The 17,587-nt window shown below is 36.0% G+C and overlaps 1 long non-coding RNA gene across 1 annotated transcript in view; it reads left to right on the top strand.

The window, feature by feature from the left end:
- The window catches only part of LOC128265861 (uncharacterized), a 32,158-nt gene extending 18,790 nt beyond the window's left edge, over positions 1-13,368 (top strand). The window contains exon 3 of the long non-coding RNA XR_008268930.1: positions 13,312-13,368. This is a non-coding gene — a long non-coding RNA (uncharacterized LOC128265861). The remainder of the gene's footprint in view (positions 1-13,311) is intronic.
- Positions 13,369-17,587: the final 4,219 nt, after the last annotated feature.

The raw sequence follows: 17,587 nt of genomic DNA, 5'->3' as shown, positions 1-17,587 counted from the left end.
CCAAAAACTGAAAAGTGGGGTGGGAAATCAAGGTTAGCTTCGAACATGGCTCTCAGCAGAGCTTGGGCAGAGGTCCGGGCAGAGCAAATGGTGCCTCTATACATTTCTTACTCTATGGAACAGACGAGCTTTTGTCTGATGTTCTCTTTTATATCTAATATTGCAGTTGTAAAGCTTATAAATTTTCATTAATGAATGAAATGACAATATAAATATAGGTCTATATTCATTATGAGCCTTGGGAACGGGTATAATTTTTGCCATTATCCAGATATTAGAAAAGCAAGCAGTCGTAAATACCTTTGTTTCCTTTCCATCGTATATACGCAGTATCGCGTTGTCTTGTCTTCGTCGCTATATTATTATTAAACCTTGACCTTAACATTTTTTTATATACATTCTGTTAAGAAATCTAGATGGGCATCTAAATACTGGATAAGTAGATCCAGGTCAATTCCCGTAAAATCTCCGTAGATAATCGTAGAAACAGATCAACCAAATACTGGTGACGACCCAATATGAAGACTAGGACATCACATTCTCCTTAAATAAAGAGACAAGCAATTAAATTGTATTTTAGTTTATATTTTTGGTACTTAGTTTATATTTTATTTGGTAGATTGTAAGGTGTAAGCGACAAAAAGCCGACCGTTAAAACAACATTTTTAAGTTTGGTAAAAAACCCCGATTGTATAAGTTGAGTTCTGAACCGCCCGCCCGGGGTGGCAGCTCCGTAGTTAGAACCAGGTGGCAGGGGCAACTGATATTTAGCATAGACCCATAAAATACTGAAAATCCCAAAAAGTAGGAAAGGGGAAAATGTAACACGTAACGCCACACAGCGATCAAGCTCGCTTCTCTCCGGGCTTTCGAACGAGGTGGTCAGGCGCGCGGATGAACACTAAACTAAAACTAAATTTCTCTCCTATGATCTCTCATGTCTGATTAAGCAGCGATTTAATAACAACTTCTTCAAAAATCATAAGATTTATGTACGGACCTAGAACCTAACTTATGCTACGGTGGCGGAAGACGGACGAATTCGCAAGGGCGAACGGACGAAAGCTTTATTGGTTCCCGCTCTCGACCTACAACTAGAGATTTCAAATACAAGCGCCAAGTGCGCAAACAATTACATTTACTTTTTTACTTTAATTTATGAATACAAATTGACACTCACTTGCTAAAATGTAAATAGTGATAGCAGATAGTAGGTATTTTGTAAAAAGCCGTACCTTAGCTTTGTCATTGTCTCCAAAAGCATTCTACAGCGACTGTTAGAATGAACTTAGAAACGATCCTCGGGAACCTTCCTGGATAGCTTCCAAAGCAAGCATTGCGTTACACATCTAAAGAATGAATAATGATCCCTTTCAAAAGAACACATTTAGAATGATTCGAATGGTCTTGGTTTGTATCTTTTTCTTTAAAAGTTTCTTCGTGGTTTGTATTTTCTTCTATTATTAAGCTTGGACTTAATATTCTACTAAAATTTTTTGGCAGGTTGTCCTCCAAAAGTGTTTTGAATAATGCAATCTGAAAAATAAAAATAATCAATATAATTTTGAAATATTAATGATTTCCAGTTTACGAAAAGTTTTACTTTTTCGGAGAGAAATGTTTAGGCTTTTTATAAAACACTTACATATTTAAGTTCATTCCCAGTTATTTGGGAGTCGACTTCCTTGAGTTGTTCATAGGAAGTCAAAGGGAATTGGGGAAGCAATTTAGTATCTGCCGGTCCCATCTACTTTAATATCGCCAACATTTGGCAGTTGGCTTCTAGCATAACCGTCATAAGGCTTTTCACCTCCACGACCTCCCCTTGAGCTCTCGGATTTCCCTTTCGAGCATTCTAACTCTTACCTCGACCTCCGAAGAGGAAGAGGAAGTGGAAGGCGCCTCGAGGGGAACTGGGGTGAAAGTAAACTTGGGCATATGCTGATCCATTTTACTTGAAACGAAAAAAATTATGTTAGCATTTTTTTATAAAAACAACTTATTATTAACAACTTTGAAAACGCAAATATTGCTTAAATTGGTAATAGTTTTATGGAACATTACATTTACTTAACTACTTTAATTTAATAATTCAAATTGACACTCACTTGCTAAATGTTAATAGTCGGTATTTTGTAAAAAGCCGTACCTTAGCTTTGTAATTGTCTCCAACAGTTTTTTTTAATTATAAATTTATTTTTATGTTAATTAAGGTTTGTCGCGCGCAAATCCCAGGCGTAAGAGCCCACCTCCCGCCCAACCGACCGAGGGGCGCAGTCGTATAACGCACGACACGAATACGCGAAAGATAAACGGATTCGAGGAAATTGTGAAAAAAAAAACATTTTTTTAAAAATGCTTTTAATTTATAACTTACTTAACAGTGTGTAACAAAGGAGTTAATACTACTTTGTCATTGAAGGGAATGTAAACATATTTATAACATATTTGATCAACAGAACATGATTCTTCTTCACTGTTCCAATTACAATCAGTGAGAAGAATACCCAAAGATAAACTTAAGACTGGTGTGTCAAAAAAACCATATATATTTGAAAATCTGTGGCCTTCAACAAAGAAACCATTATCTTTTTTAAACAATTTCGAAATTTTAAATGGCCCGGTTTCACGGGTTGGTTAACTCTCCCCCTTCTAAAATGGATCGCCCCGATTCATTAAGAATTTCTTTAAAGCGTTCTCTTAGTTTTGAAAAAAAAAAAACATTGGTCTTGGTTTGTATATTTTTCTTTAAAAGTTTCTTCGTGGTTTGTATTTTCTTCTATTAAAATTTCTTCTTGGCTTGTATTTTCTTTTTTTAAAACTTTTTCTTGGTTTGTACTGATTTCTAGTTCTGGCCGTTGTTTTTTGGTTACAAAATTTCTGTATATTATGTAAAGTACTATATATTTGAAAATCTGTGGCCTTCAACATAGAAACCATTATCTTTTTTAAACAATTTCAAAATTTTAAATGGGATATTAGGTTTGATGCAATAAATATTGTTCGGCATCTTGATAGAAATCATAAAATTACTAAATTAATATTTCCAAATCTATTAGTTTTTTCTTGTACAGTTTTGTACACAGACAATTTTGTTTCTATTTGTTCCAAAATGATCTTCGGTTTCTTGACGCTTCGTTTAACTTTTTGTAAGAAATTTTCAAATTTATACGCTGTAAAGAATTTATGTGCCCACACCCAGAGAAAAAGTAAACTTATTTTTATAATATTTCAGCTTTAGGTGTCGCATTACCTAAAACTCTCAAAATATGGACTATTTTTCTACTTTTAAGGTTAAGGGTGGACTATTATTTTGGATCTATAGCCTTATTAAATGTAGTCCATTTTACCTAAAATTTTCTAGCTCCCTTTAAACCATTTCTGTAAAACATTTTGATAAAATATTAGTGGTGAACAATACAATGTATGAATTAGTTGCTTATTGTTAAACATCTAATAATAAAAGGAATTATTTTAAGTTTCATTTCGCTTAAATGTTATACTGTAAGATCTATGCTAGAGGTGTTCGAAATTTCGATAGATTGATCGTTATCGCCTTAAAATCGGTGGCATGCCATCACTTAACAGAAAGCACGCTCATTTCGTAGTTTCTTGAAAGTGCAAGTGCAAGTAAAAATTTTTGAAGTAGTAATGCGAAATAACTTTATTTATACGCATTTAATTGCTTGTTTTTTAAAACGGATTTAAACAAGATATTTTCTTGGTCACCATTTATTCACATCCATACACACATACAAATGAGCAGTTGGGTCAAAATCCCATTAAAATAAATTTTCCTGGAATCGAACTAATGCGCATTTACCATAAACGGTTCATCATTTATAAAAATAATGCGAAAGTTACTGAACACTGCTAGGTTTGTCGTGGTTGATACAAAACCATGTTGACAGTTGCTTATTTATCTTTTTAGAAGAAACAAAAGTTTGTAGGCAACAATACGCCCAAATAGCTTTGAAATTAGGAATTCCATCGCAATCAGGGTGGTAAGAATCGTCAAACAGTCAAAGAACCTATGGTTATCAAGGTTTTTTTTAGATCTGACAATCCTCTCGACGTCTGCTATGTACTGATGGTAAAGAAATTTATTTAAAAACTCAAATTCTCGTTTGTGTTGCAAGTGCCTATTCCAATCTCTCGGAAATGCGAAAGAACTAATTGCCAGTCAACTAAGAGAATATCGCTTCTGATAGAACAAAGGCAAATGAACTTGGAAAAATTATCCGCTGAAGGCTTAAAACTATAAAAATCTAATGATAGTAGCAATGGCATATGATGAATTTTGCAGTTGCTGATAGGTAAATTTCATTCAGTTAAGGAAAAATAAATATCGGGACTAAGAAATACTAAATCTTTGAACTTATATAAATCATTGAATACATTATTAACTTGTCTTAAGCCCATACTGATGAAAAGAACATAGGTGCACATGTGACATGTGACTGATCTAAGTTACTTGGCAGTAAGGAATGAGCGTCAGGGTTTCTCGCACAAACAAGGGATGACAGGAGCGGTGGATACCAGAACAGCTTGCTTAGCGTGATGGGATGTAGCCTGGTTCGCTTGATGGGACGTAGAACAGACGAGCTTTTGTCTGATGTTCTCTTTTATATCTAATATTGCAGTTGTAAAGCTTATAAATTTTCATTAATGAATGAAATGACAATATAAATATAGGTCTATATTCATTATGAGCCTTGGGAACGGGTATAATTTTTGCCATTATCCAGATATTAGAAAAGCAAGCAGTCGTAAATACCTTTGTTTCCTTTCCATCGTATATACGCAGTATCGCGTTGTCTTGTCTTCGTCGCTATATTATTATTAAACCTTGACCTTAACATTTTTTTTATATACATTCTGTTAAGAAATCTAGATGGGCATCTAAATACTGGATAAGTAGATCCAGGTCAATTCTCGTAAAATCTCCGTAGATAATCGTAGAAACAGATCAACCAAATACTGGTGACGACCCAATATGAAGACTAGGACATCACATTCTCCTTAAATAAAGAGACAAGCAATTAAATTGTATTTTAGTTTATATTTTTGGTACTTAGTTTATATTTTATTTGGTAGATTGTAAGGTGTAAGCGACAAAAAGCCGACCGTTAAAACAACATTTTTAAGTTTGGTAAAAAACCCCGATTGTATAAGTTGAGTTCTGAACCGCCCGCCCGGGGTGGCAGCTCCGTAGTTAGAACCAGGTGGCAGGGGCAACTGATATTTAGCATAGACCCATAAAATACTGAAAATCCCAAAAAGTAGGAAAGGGGAAAATGTAACACGTAACGCCACACAGCGATCAAGCTCGCTTCTCTCCGGGCTTTCGAACGAGGTGGTCAGGCGCGCGGATGAACACTAAACTAAAACTAAATTTCTCTCCTATGATCTCTCATGTCTGATTAAGCAGCGATTTAATAACAACTTCTTCAAAAATCATAAGATTTATGTACGGACCTAGAACCTAACTTATGCTACGGTGGCGGAAGACGGACGAATTCGCAAGGGCGAACGGACGAAAGCTTTATTGGTTCCCGCTCTCGACCTACAACTAGAGATTTCAAATACAAGCGCCAAGTGCGCAAACAATTACATTTACTTTTTTACTTTAATTTATGAATACAAATTGACACTCACTTGCTAAAATGTAAATAGTGATAGCAGATAGTAGGTATTTTGTAAAAAGCCGTACCTTAGCTTTGTCATTGTCTCCAAAAGCATTCTACAGCGACTGTTAGAATGAACTTAGAAACGATCCTCGGGAACCTTCCTGGATAGCTTCCAAAGCAAGCATTGCGTTACACATCTAAAGAATGAATAATGATCCCTTTCAAAAGAACACATTTAGAATGATTCGAATGGTCTTGGTTTGTATCTTTTTCTTTAAAAGTTTCTTCGTGGTTTGTATTTTCTTCTATTATTAAGCTTGGACTTAATATTCTACTAAAATTTTTTGGCAGGTTGTCCTCCAAAAGTGTTTTGAATAATGCAATCTGAAAAATAAAATAATCAATATAATTTTGAAATATTAATGATTTCCAGTTTACGAAAAGTTTTACTTTTTCGGAGAGAAATGTTTAGGCTTTTTATAAAACACTTACATATTTAAGTTCATTCCCAGTTATTTGGGAGTCGACTTCCTTGAGTTGTTCATAGGAAGTCAAAGGGAATTGGGGAAGCAATTTAGTATCTGCCGGTCCCATCTACTTTAATATCGCCAACATTTGGCAGTTGGCTTCTAGCATAACCGTCATAAGGCTTTTCACCTCCACGACCTCCCCTTGAGCTCTCGGATTTCCCTTTCGAGCATTCTAACTCTTACCTCGACCTCCGAAGAGGAAGAGGAAGTGGAAGGCGCCTCGAGGGGAACTGGGGTGAAAGTAAACTTGGGCATATGCTGATCCATTTTACTTGAAACGAAAAAAATTATGTTAGCATTTTTTTATAAAAACAACTTATTATTAACAACTTTGAAAACGCAAATATTGCTTAAATTGGTAATAGTTTTATGGAACATTACATTTACTTAACTACTTTAATTTAATAATTCAAATTGACACTCACTTGCTAAATGTTAATAGTCGGTATTTTGTAAAAAGCCGTACCTTAGCTTTGTAATTGTCTCCAACAGTTTTTTTTAATTATAAATTTATTTTTATGTTAATTAAGGTTTGTCGCGCGCAAATCCCAGGCGTAAGAGCCCACCTCCCGCCCAACCGACCGAGGGGCGCAGTCGTATAACGCACGACACGAATACGCGAAAGATAAACGGATTCGAGGAAATTGTGAAAAAAAAAAACATTTTTTTAAAAATGCTTTTAATTTATAACTTACTTAACAGTGTGTAACAAAGGAGTTAATACTACTTTGTCATTGAAGGGAATGTAAACATATTTATAACATATTTGATCAACAGAACATGATTCTTCTTCACTGTTCCAATTACAATCAGTGAGAAGAATACCCAAAGATAAACTTAAGACTGGTGTGTCAAAAAAACCATATATATTGAAAATCTGTGGCCTTCAACAAAGAAACCATTATCTTTTTTAAACAATTTCGAAATTTTAAATGGCCCGGTTTCACGGGTTGGTTAACTCTCCCCCTTCTAAAATGGATCGCCCCGATTCATTAAGAATTTCTTTAAAGCGTTCTCTTAGTTTTGAAAAAAAAAAACATTGGTCTTGGTTTGTATATTTTTCTTTAAAAGTTTCTTCGTGGTTTGTATTTTCTTCTATTAAAATTTCTTCTTGGCTTGTATTTTCTTTTTTTAAAACTTTTTCTTGGTTTGTACTGATTTCTAGTTCTGGCCGTTGTTTTTTGGTTACAAAATTTCTGTATATTATGTAAAGTACTATATATTTGAAAATCTGTGGCCTTCAACATAGAAACCATTATCTTTTTTAAACAATTTCAAAATTTTAAATGGGATATTAGGTTTGATGCAATAAATATTGTTCGGCATCTTGATAGAAATCATAAAATTACTAAATTAATATTTCCAAATCTATTAGTTTTTCTTGTACAGTTTTGTACACAGACAATTTTGTTTCTATTTGTTCCAAAATGATCTTCGGTTTCTTGACGCTTCGTTTAACTTTTTGTAAGAAATTTTCAAATTTATACGCTGTAAAGAATTTATGTGCCCACACCCAGAGAAAAAGTAAACTTATTTTTATAATATTTCAGCTTTAGGTGTCGCATTACCTAAAACTCTCAAAATATGGACTATTTTTCTACTTTTAAGGTTAAGGGTGGACTATTATTTGGATCTATAGCCTTATTAAATGTAGTCCATTTTACCTAAAATTTTCTAGCTCCCTTTAAACCATTTCTGTAAAACATTTTGATAAAATATTAGTGGTGAACAATACAATGTATGAATTAGTTGCTTATTGTTAAACATCTAATAATAAAAGGAATTATTTTAAGTTTCATTTCGCTTAAATGTTATACTGTAAGATCTATGCTAGAGGTGTTCGAAATTTCGATAGATTGATCGTTATCGCCTTAAAATCGGTGGCATGCCATCACTTAACAGAAAGCACGCTCATTTCGTAGTTTCTTGAAAGTGCAAGTGCAAGTAAAAATTTTTGAAGTAGTAATGCGAAATAACTTTATTTATACGCATTTAATTGCTTGTTTTTTTAAAACGGATTTAAACAAGATATTTTCTTGGTCACCATTTATTCACATCCATACACACATACAAATGAGCAGTTGGGTCAAAATCCCATTAAAATAAATTTTCCTGGAATCGAACTAATGCGCATTTACCATAAACGGTTCATCATTTATAAAAATAATGCGAAAGTTACTGAACACTGCTAGGTTTGTCGTGGTTGATACAAAACCATGTTGACAGTTGCTTATTTATCTTTTTAGAAGAAACAAAAGTTTGTAGGCAACAATACGCCCAAATAGCTTTGAAATTAGGAATTCCATCGCAATCAGGGTGGTAGAATCGTCAAACAGTCAAAGAACCTATGGTTATCAAGGTTTTTTTTAGATCTGACAATCCTCTCGACGTCTGCTATGTACTGATGGTAAAGAAATTTATTTAAAAACTCAAATTCTCGTTTGTGTTGCAAGTGCCTATTCCAATCTCTCGGAAATGCGAAAGAACTAATTGCCAGTCAACTAAGAGAATATCGCTTCTGATAGAACAAAGGCAAATGAACTTGGAAAAATTATCCGCTGAAGGCTTAAAACTATAAAAATCTAATGATAGTAGCAATGGCATATGATGAATTTTGCAGTTGCTGATAGGTAAATTTCATTCAGTTAAGGAAAAATAAATATCGGGACTAAGAAATACTAAATCTTTGAACTTATATAAATCATTGAATACATTATTAACTTGTCTTAAGCCCATACTGATGAAAAGAACATAGGTGCACATGTGACATGTGACTGATCTAAGTTACTTGGCAGTAAGGAATGAGCGTCAGGGTTTCTCGCACAAACAAGGGATGACAGGAGCGGTGGATACCAGAACAGCTTGCTTAGCGTGATGGGATGTAGCCTGGTTCGCTTGATGGGACGTAGAACAGACGAGCTTTTGTCTGATGTTCTCTTTTATATCTAATATTGCAGTTGTAAAGCTTATAAATTTTCATTAATGAATGAAATGACAATATAAATATAGGTCTATATTCATTATGAGCCTTGGGAACGGGTATAATTTTTGCCATTATCCAGATATTAGAAAAGCAAGCAGTCGTAAATACCTTTGTTTCCTTTCCATCGTATATACGCAGTATCGCGTTGTCTTGTCTTCGTCGCTATATTATTATTAAACCTTGACCTTAACATTTTTTTTATATACATTCTGTTAAGAAATCTAGATGGGCATCTAAATACTGGATAAGTAGATCCAGGTCAATTCTCGTAAAATCTCCGTAGATAATCGTAGAAACAGATCAACCAAATACTGGTGACGACCCAATATGAGACTAGGACATCACATTCTCCTTAAATAAAGAGACAAGCAATTAAATTGTATTTTAGTTTATATTTTGGTACTTAGTTTATATTTTATTTGGTAGATTGTAAGGTGTAAGCGACAAAAAGCCGACCGTTAAAACAAAATTTTTAAGTTTGGTAAAAAACCCCGATTGTATAAGTTGAGTTCTGAACCGCCCGCCCGGGGTGGCAGCTCCGTAGTTAGAACCAGGTGGCAGGGGCAACTGATATTTAGCATAGACCGATAAAATACTGAAAATCCCAAAAAGTAGGAAAGGGGAAAATGTAACACGTAACGCCACACAGCGATCAAGCTCGCTCCCTTCTCTCCGGGCTTTCGAACGAGGTGGTCACGCGCGCGGGCGAACACGGTTAACTTCAAGCGAGGCAACATGGCGAAAAGGTTAGCGAAGGAAAAACCTATAGATAGTGCCCTGAACCATAGGATAAATTGAAATAAATGTGAACTTAGAGAACCTTAGAGAATAAATTATACAGATAATAAAATTGAAATATCTCGGTGTTATTTATTTTATCTTGGCCATTCCCCACTCCCCCTTTCTTAAAGCGAAAACTTTAATCAGTAGTCGGGATGATAACCTGGGAACTACCTCAGTAAGAAAACCCGTAAACAATATTAAACCCAGTAGTTAGTGGAAACTTTTCATACACAGAATGCCTCAGACGATTGGAAATTGAAATAAACTTATTTAAAGCGGCGGTTGCCATGGCGGGTATAAATTTCTTTATAATGGTTGAAAAATTAAGAAATGGGATTTTGTTTTCAATAATTGTTTTGAGTTGCAGAGTATATTAATCTTGGATACGTATTTAAAACAATTTAAAATGTAGGAATCAAATGGTATTTGTAAGAATATACGGCAACACTGAAAGTGTGGATGAATTTGGAATTTAGGAACCAAATGAAATTCGTAAGGATATACGGATACACAAAAATGTATGGATCAAATTGGAATTTAGCAACCAAATAAAAAAATAAAATATACGGCCACACTACTCCGTTTTTGGGTTAATGGTATTACATTTCCTTAGTAATTTGTTAAGCGTCTACAAGTTTCAATCTATTATCATTTCGCCTGGTTTTCGCAATTATTTGTCTCGACCATTTCATCCGATCGGCGTTTTGAACCACTTGACTTATAAATAATCATATAGTAGTAGTAGTAGTAGTGTGTTCTTTATTTATAAAAAATACATTGAGGAAACGGCATTACAAATTTACATTTAAAGTGACACAATTAACACAATTTTTTTAATTTTGGTTATTTGTCAATATATTTCGGATGCTCTTTGGCAACCGTCTTCAGGACAAATTTAATTTACACGTCTGCGTCCGGTGACGTGAAGTTGTTAACAAACAATAAAGGAGTAGGTATATATCAACATTGTTATTTTAACCGTCGCTTTCCCTGATTCAAAACTGTTCACTGTACTACACCTGACTTCCCGGGTCTTCCTCAGATATCAGATCGTTCCACCTAGTTTGGCGGCGTTACTAGAAATATTTAAAATTCTTCCATCAGAATGTTGCTACGATCCTTGAGTGCCTGGCTAATATAGTTGCAGCTGCGCCTTGCCAAAATGCAGCAGGCGGATCTCCCGCAAAATGTGCACGACGTTTTCCTGCCCCCTCTTGATGCAGATCGGGCACTTCTGTTCCTGCAGCAAATAAGGATATATGGCAGTCTTTGTTCGGGCATGCTTACAAACTTTTGAATATACCTTAAGTGCATATCAGCTGTAAAAATATGCATCCTCTTCGGGGTAAATCTGGGCAGGTGAAAAATCTTTTTAGGAAGAAACTTAACAGGTTTTGGACTTCTTCATAGGGGCGATGCCCCAGACGTGCGCGCCGTAACAAAGGATTGACCGCATTACGCCACTAAAGAGCTTGTACTTGCTACTCATTTTAAACGTCTTTTTTACCCAACAGCGATATACATCTGCAAGTTATGGCCAGTGATGTCGTTTAAAAAATGCGAGAACAGAAGGGGGTTAAGTAGAAATCCTTGCTTGACTCCCGCTCCAGTTCTGAACCACTCCATCCCATACTGCTGCAAGCTCTGGTGAACTTTTAGAAACTTAGAAGATACACCAATATTGCTGAGCTTCTATATAAAAGTTCTTCTGTCTATGGAGTAAAAAGCAGCTCTGAAACAGCCTTTCTTAAAATGGGAAATATTATACCGTTTTGAAAGCTTTTTTTAAATAATCATATATTTGCGTCACATTATACAACCGGGTTTTTTCTCAACAAAGCTGATTAAGATCAACCCTCTATCGCAGTAGAGGCCAGAAGAAATTCCCTTGGCGGAATGTGTTTTAAAAAAGAACACTGTTTGGTTGTCAGTATAAATTCAATCCATTTGGTGCTTGTAGAAAAAATTGTCCATTTACGCGGTCGACAATATTTCTAATAGGGAGTCGAATGGGCATGTGTTTTTGAATCGGATTGGCAGTGTTCAAATTCACGCTGGACCCACGCTCCGCTGTTGTACAGTATCTCGTCCTTTTTGCTTCAATGTGGTCAAGGATATTTTCCTCTTGGCTTTGGCTTAGCTCCGTCCTGTAAGCCAATATTTTTACCTTCATTATTTTTATTCCCTTTATTATTATTATTATTATTTTTTTATTCGTCTTCAATAACAAAATATTCTTCTTTTAAAAGATATTCCAAATCGTATTCATTTAAATTGTCCTCCAAAGGTTTTTTCTATTTTGCAGAACGTTCTCCTTTATTTTCTGTATGAAAACGGGCTTCAATGCACCGAAAATGTTGAACCACACATTTATATGATCGTACTGGTCGGTTGAATAACGCATGTCCTTAAAATATGAAGATCCCGAAGATCCCACATCATACTTAGAAGAGAATTTTGCCTTCATTACATTTGTCCATAGTATTAAATATTGTCACAATATTGCACCAATTCAGTTAAAAAGTATGGGTTTGGTGGACAGCTTACTGATTTGCAATTGGACGCTTTTTTTTCTGCATATTTTTGGTTATTATCAATGAAATTGTCGACATTCCTTCCATTTCCTCCTGTTCTTCTGATAAGCAATCATTTTTCTGGTAATTATTTTCCGGAGCAGTAGGAAAAGTCACACACAACCTCCAAAGGAAAGCGTCCAGATTTTGATATGATTCTACTAAGCCAGAATTGAATGCAGCAGTATCATACTTGACCGAAGCATTTGGAGCATTTGGTAACACAAAACTTCCAGTGGCGTTGGCACAAAATTGTACACCCTTGCAAAGAACAGTCCGATCTTAAAAAATAATAAAGCAATCAGTAGAAATGGGTGTAAAAGAGCGAACGAAAATTCTTGGAATATTGGAGCTATTGGGGTTGATGGAGTGAAATGAAAAAACGGCTAAAAAAGCAAGAACGCCCACATCTACCTTGCAAAGAACAGTTCGATCTTAAAAAATAATAAAGCAATTAAAAGGTATCGCTTTTATAAAAGTTTGTGCATACCAAGACTTTTAGAAAGTCTATTGGTTCAGTAGAAATGGGTGTAAAAGAGCGAACGAAAATTCTTCGAGTATTGGAGCTATTGGGGTTGATGGAGTGAAATGAAAAAACGGCTAAAAAAGCAAGAACGCCCACAACTACCAAACGACTAAAGCTACGTGCTATATATCGTATTTTTAAAGGCTATTTGCGTTATTTACGTTTCTTCAAGTAAAGTTCTGAATTAAAACTGTTTTGTTCTTTTAAAAATTGTTTCAAAAATTCTTACTCTAGTCTTATCCATGGCCTACGCTCTGGTCCGCGATTATCTTCATTTGACCTCCAGGTAGCGCGATTAGCAGTATTTTGCGACTGCTATCGTCGGCGTTCCTCGGAGTTTGCTCTGGCAATCGCGTGCGCTATAGCGTTCGCGCTCTGTTCCGCGATTTGCCTCGTTGGATCTCCAGGTAGCGCGATTAGCAACTGTGGTTAGCAGTATTTTCCAAGTCCTGTCGTCTGCGTTCCTCGGAGTTTGCTCTGGCAATCGCGTGCGTTATAGCGTCCTGTTCGCGCTCTGGTTCGCGATTTTCCTCGTTTGATCTCCAGGTAGCGCGATTAGCAAATGCGGTTAGCAGTATTCTCCAACTGCTGTCGTCTGCGTTCCTCGGAGTTTGGCGCTCTGGTCCACGATGTGCGTTCCCTAGCACGAATTCAATGGCCGTACTGTGGCTTGGTGGCGTTGTTCCTGACTCAATGAAGATACGCGGGGCATTCTCTATATTTTGATGTTCAAAAATATGATGTAAATAAATAAAGTGGTTGTTAAATTAATGTAAATTTATATATGCTTCATTCATGTTTAACATAAATTTAGTACAGCATTATACAATTTTATAGTTATCTGATAAATTATTTTGCGTTTGATCAAACCAAATAAATAAAAACATTTATTGAGAGAATACGGTAATAAATTAAATTGTCAAAAAAGTTAATGTTAATCAATAAAATAAAATGTTAATAAGACTTTATCATTTTATATTAAATAAATTTGACAAAATTACCTTATTCTCCTATTTTTACTAAAAGAAACTTACCAAATCAATAGTACAATCAATATGTTACTTTAAATCACTTGCACGCTCTTGGGGCGATACTTTGCTTACTGTTTTTACACTTTCACTGTTAAATATAACGTTGTTTATACTTTATTAACACACAATAAAAATAATACTGATTTTCAATTCACTTACCTTCGGCAACTGTCATTCACCGACTAATCCGAGGATTAGGCATACATGTGAATATATAGGCTGGGGTTGTACCTGTTCTTAACCCAAAGGTCAACCCTTTCTGTTCACGGTTAGTCCCGTAGTGCAGGTAATTATTTTGACCATGTAACAGTATCTATGGCAGAACTCTTCAGTCTAAATTTGGGCAAGCTTTAAGGTGTTATACTGGGCAACCTCATCATTAGAGCAGAATAAATGAATTGCGTCATCGGGGACCTCGGTAGGTGAAACCACTATTTGCCTAAGAAGCTATACATCTGCGTCTGTTATGTTTTGCCTCGGACATATTATTCAATGCCAAAGCAAACGCGTGATCTTCGCGCTGCCTCATTATTTCTGTAAGCTCAAGAAACCTAAAATTATTCCAACGGTTAGCTCCGGCAATAATGTTGTAGGGATTATTACCATTTTTTTTTCCAACTGGGCTGAGCTGCTTCAGATCTCCAAACACTATTATTGATTTACCCTTAAAAATTACATCTGGAGTTCTAACGAAGTCTTTAATCTAAAAACCCAAGCATTTTCGATCCGACCATGGAAATGCATAGCGTTCATGGAATCACTAATTAAGGGTCTTAAGGGACCTGATGATTGATGATGATTAACCGGTAGTGAACCGAATGAAGCGTAAGGCCTCTAATCCCAAAAACAGCTTTTCCAGAAGGAGTACAAAGTAAAACCTTTGCAGAATCAGTTGCCCCAGGAAGCTTAATTTTGCAAATCTTGAACAACTATCTGCAAACCCATATCATCAAAAACATCATATTGCTCTTTGTTGGCCTTGATTATTTCAACATTTTTTCCGAATGTTCTTTCATTATCATTTAAAATAAGGTCCCTTCCCTCACTCCTCCACGGGAAGAAAAGCATTACATGCTCTCTAAATCTAAATAATCAGATGGGGAAAAGTTGATGCTGAAGCGAACCCATCTAAGAATTAATGCATGCACTCGTCTTTTCACACTACCAGTTCCATCTAAAAGTGGGTAACTTTGTTAGCGTTTTCATCGTCTGCTTCCAAGTCGATCGAAAGTCGTTGGACCTTTCTGATCGTGCGTTTGACTTGCCAAATTTTTTCCAAGCCGCAAGTTCTGCAAGACACTTTGACTCTAATTGCTCATGCCTTTGGACGTACCGATCAATACAGTTTTTTCTCAAAGATATCAGTTGAGTTGTCAGGAAGCTGATCTATTTCCCTATTAGATCATACTATCCGCACTCTTTTATCTGGATGGCAAGTGTTACTAAAAATATTTTCTTCGCCAGCCTCTGACATGTGTAACCTCAAAATGTTGTATCTGCTTCTTGGCCAGATATCTCCGTAGCGTTTATGAATTTGCTCCCGAGATTTTCTTTTAACAGAAATATTCCCATGACTTATTAAAGTCATTATTTCGCGATGGAGTTGCGACACGCCACGGTTGGATTTGTTAATGTAGTTAACTATATAGCTACAACAGGCGTACGCGTCTAGGATAAATTGAATATCCATATTTGATCTATGTAATCCCAAAATATTTTATTGTAAGAATTTAAAAGCCTGTCGGAAAAATTGCGACGAAGAAATATCTGAGGCTTTTTAACTGGACCGAATGGCGAACTTATATTCTTCAAATGTAATTTTAAAGTTCAAAATTATTAAATGCGACTGCTTCTTCATCGGATCTAGAATTTAAAAGCTCTTATTTTTTTGAACTATTGTTTATAATGTTCATTGGTACCATTTTCTTCCAATGGATATAAAACCAGACTTTCTGGCATTGGAGGGTATGGTATATTGAATCGGCAGAATTCTTGGCCACGCAGTTCTCTTAAACAAGAAGAACTGTGCTTATGGCGCTGCTATTGAATGAGTTCCTGCAATTCAGGATCATTGCCGTTGGTAGTAATAAAATTATTTATCGCAATTTTCTGCCCCGTCCAGCTTTGGAGCTTCAGAAAGCCAGTACATGCCACGAGAGTTCGGAGATCCTCTGTACTAAAACTCGATCCTCCAATAATAATGGACTAGGGTATACTCGCCAAATATCTCGGGACTTTTGAACAGTTTTAGCAATTGTCGGAACCTAATGCATGTTACTGGGTTAGAACGGATTAATCGAGCTTTTCAGGGCTCGAAAGAGCTGCCGCTTCGTCCTCACTAATAATTTTGTTATCCAACAAAAGGGATAAAATAACTAATAGCTTTGAAAATGTAATACTAGTTTGTATTAACGAACGCGAAACTCTAAAAGTTTGCGAAAATGCGACGACAAAAGGGAGTGGTTTCGATGGAGTTCAAATAATCACTAAATTTAATGTTCCAATAATTTTTCTTAGACCTAACTTATGCTAAGGTGGCGAGAGACGGGGCGAATTCGCAAGAGCGAACGGACGAAAGCTTTATTGGCTCCCGCTTTCGCCCTACAACTAGTGACTTCAATTTAAGTTAACGGGCTAAGTGCGCAAACAAGCTCATTCCATCTAGATTCAGCAGCGGAATGAGTTATGAAGAATGTAGGCAACCCAAATTGTCTTATCATGTCTATAACCTTTTTTCAGCTTCCCAATGAGCTGGGGCGAAACGAAGACCTTTCAGAATGAAAAAGTCTGCCGACAAAATTACACCGCGAGATACAGTTGGGAATGGTAGGTCTTCCGCATCTCGATCTAGGGTCAGAATTGTTGGACGGTGGCCTTCTCCAGGAGCCAAAGCAATACGCTGAAGCTCAGTATTGTTGTTTTCTAATAAAGTTTCATGACCGCCATGATTTAAGTCCTCTTCTTGTTGGTTAACTTGTTGGGTATACAACTGTTGTCGTAAAAGCTCTTCAACGGCTTCTCGGTCAGATTCATCTGCGATAAAAGGTAATTCGTCCCTTCCGTCATAAAATTATGAGAGTACTCAAGTTTGAACTTGGATTACATGAGTGGAGTCAAAGGAACGGGGAAGCGCACTTACAGTGTCTGGCACAGAAATAGAAACATTTACCACTGCTCTTCTAATTCCACATTGCCTTTCATATCCTAGGAAGATAATGGATTGGCGACATGTACTGCAAAATAGATTTTTGGCGGACGGACTCGGAAATTTCCTACTCAAAAAAATGCGTTGTCTACGTTCGTGTTGGGGAACTTAGAAGTTAAATAAAGTTTGTTAAAACCACTTACCTGGGATGAAAACCTCCACAGCATGTACATTTTCAGTTGGGCCGTCTTTAATGTTTTTTGTAGATATTATTCCCGCGCAGTGTTTCGGCTCCCCGGCGCTGTAGCACCCGTTGATACTCCCTTTCATCAGGAAATTTTTACTAAATGTATATATGCAGAGTAAGTTCAAGTTTTTGGGAAAAG

The sequence above is a fragment of the Drosophila gunungcola genome, unplaced genomic scaffold (genome assembly GCF_025200985.1).
Source record: "Drosophila gunungcola strain Sukarami unplaced genomic scaffold, Dgunungcola_SK_2 000167F, whole genome shotgun sequence".
Taxonomy (NCBI): domain Eukaryota; kingdom Metazoa; phylum Arthropoda; class Insecta; order Diptera; family Drosophilidae; genus Drosophila; species Drosophila gunungcola.
Note: the sequence above shows the minus strand (reverse complement) of the source record. Positions and strands in the feature narration are given on the sequence as shown.